At 30.4% G+C, this 2,342-nt stretch overlaps 1 long non-coding RNA gene across 1 annotated transcript; it reads left to right on the top strand.

The window, feature by feature from the left end:
- The first annotated feature begins 501 nt into the window (after positions 1 to 501).
- LOC133828867 (uncharacterized) lies at positions 502 to 2,342 on the top strand. Its single transcript, XR_009891351.1, has 4 exons — positions 502 to 652; positions 1,245 to 1,319; positions 1,878 to 1,996; positions 2,087 to 2,342. It is a non-coding gene; the product is annotated as an uncharacterized LOC133828867 (long non-coding RNA).

The following is a 2,342-nucleotide window of genomic DNA, read 5'->3' as shown; positions in this document are numbered from 1 at the left end:
CAGAGCTCGACAGCTCCAGCTGCTGATGCTCAAGACAAAAGGGGTCCACGCACTACAACAAATTTGACATACAATGACTCCCTACAATGTCTTACACCATTGGTGTAAGACATTAAAACTTATCAGGGGTTTTAAATGTCTAATGGTGTAAGACATTGAAAGTTTTTATTAATGACTACAATTGGAAGACATTAAAAATGGTGGAAGACGTTGGAAATAGGTTGAGAAGTGGCCAGGGGGACATCTAATGTCTCCCACTGGGAGACGTGGGACACGTGGCACGTCTCCCACTGGGAGACATTGAATGTATAGAGGGGTACATCCAACGTCTCCCACTGGGAGACGTGGGACACGTGGCACGTCTCCCACTGGGAGACATTGAATGTATAGAGGGGTACATCCAACGTCTCCCACTGGGAGACGTGGGACACGTGGCACGTCTCCCAATGGGAGACGTTGGATGTACCCCTCTATACATTCAATGTCTCCCAGTGGGAGACGTGCCACGTGTCCCACGTCTCCCAGTGGGAGACGTTGGATGTCCCCCTGGCCATTTAATGAATTTTGGGTCTTCTTCTTCCTCATAACACCAAACAGAGAGAGCACACCAAACAGAGAGCACGAAAGGGGTTGCGATTTTAGGGTTTTCAAGGTTAGTTTTTTTTTAATTTTTATGAATTTTAGTTAATTATTTTGATAAAAAATCATAGGTTTAGCATTAGGATGAGTAATATACATGATTTTGTGTTAATTTTACATTTTTATGCATTTTTTTCTATACATTGTTAGATTTATTTGTTTTTCCATGGAGGTTTTTTTATAGATTTAAGATTTCATAGTTTTTTTTTAAATTAACCTATCACATTGTATATATTTCATTATAATATATATGTTCATGATTTTTTTTAATTTTTATCATTATTTATTTCGAAATTTAGATATATTTTTGTATGTATATTTACACTTTTTTTTTTTTAAATTCTAACTATTTTGTTATATATATAGTTATTATGTTAAAATAAATTTATTAAATAATTTTAAAAATATAAATATATGCAAAAATTTATGTTTTTGTTGATTATTGAGATTTTAGGTTATGAAATTTTTTATTGATTTTTTGTTTAGGTTATAATTAGTGGCTCATTGGAGTTTTTTTTTTATTTGTTTACCAATCAATTACTTATTAGGAATTTAGTGATATTTGTTTAGTAATGTTTAACATATTAATTAATTTAATTTCGTAGGTTGTGATTTTGGTGGTGAGATTTTAGAGAGTACTTTGCATCAAAACTTCTATATCTATCAATCACACATTTGAGGTAATTAAGTTTCTAAAATTATAATAATAAGTTATATATTGCTAGATATTTAGTGATATTTTATTTATTATTTATTAATTTATTTATATTGGTTTGTGAATTTAATAGCGAATTCGATTACTACTTGAAGTAATTTTGCTAGCTTTTGAATTATTAATTGCAAGAGGTAAATATATATTCTCTTACTTCTACTTTTAATATTATTAAACAAATGTTAGAAGAGTTTGAATATCTTAAATATTCATCCATAGTGAAGTAGGTTCTGAGATTAAAATTGTGTGCTGCGGTGATAACGGAAGGTTGAGAACTTGTGTGTATTAGTGAAGTAGGTTCTGAGAAATTTGACTGTGTGCTGCGGAGCTATAAGGAAGAAACTTATTGTATGTTGTTTGAATTGTTTGTTTTGCTATTCACATGTAGATGGTTAGGTCACTATTATAGGGGAAATGCTGCCCGATTTTATCTAGGATAATAAACAATTAATTTTATATATGCATTCTATAAGGAAGAAACTTATTGTATGTTGTTTGAATTGTTTGTTTTGTTATTCACATGCAGATGGTTAGGTCACTATTATAGGGGAAATGCTGCCCGATATTATTTAGGATAATAAACGATTAGTTGAGAACGGGCATTACTTGATTGAACATGCAAGTCCCAGGCATTACTTGAGAACGGTATTATTAATTAAAATTTACAAATTATTTTTGAAACTATAAATGTAATCAAATAATTAATTAATATATTTTACTTTATATTTCTTGCAGCTAACAAGCACATCATATACAGAGGCACAAATTGATGAGTTGCGACAAGAATGGGCGACATATGTGTTGCCGATAATCCAAAGTTACCGACCTCGTTGATAGGTTTTTTTTTTAATTTTTTAACTCTTTCTTCATACACAATGCAATATTTGTTCATTTTGAATATTTCTAACAAATATTGTATTTCTTGTATATATCTAACAAATATATTTTTTTATTTCAATTTAAATTAATATTATTTCAATTTAATTAATTT

This window comes from Humulus lupulus, chromosome 4, assembly GCF_963169125.1.
Source record: "Humulus lupulus chromosome 4, drHumLupu1.1, whole genome shotgun sequence".
NCBI classification, from domain to species: domain Eukaryota; kingdom Viridiplantae; phylum Streptophyta; class Magnoliopsida; order Rosales; family Cannabaceae; genus Humulus; species Humulus lupulus.
The sequence above is the reverse complement of the archived record's forward strand: the minus strand, read 5'-3'. Positions and strand labels throughout refer to the sequence as shown.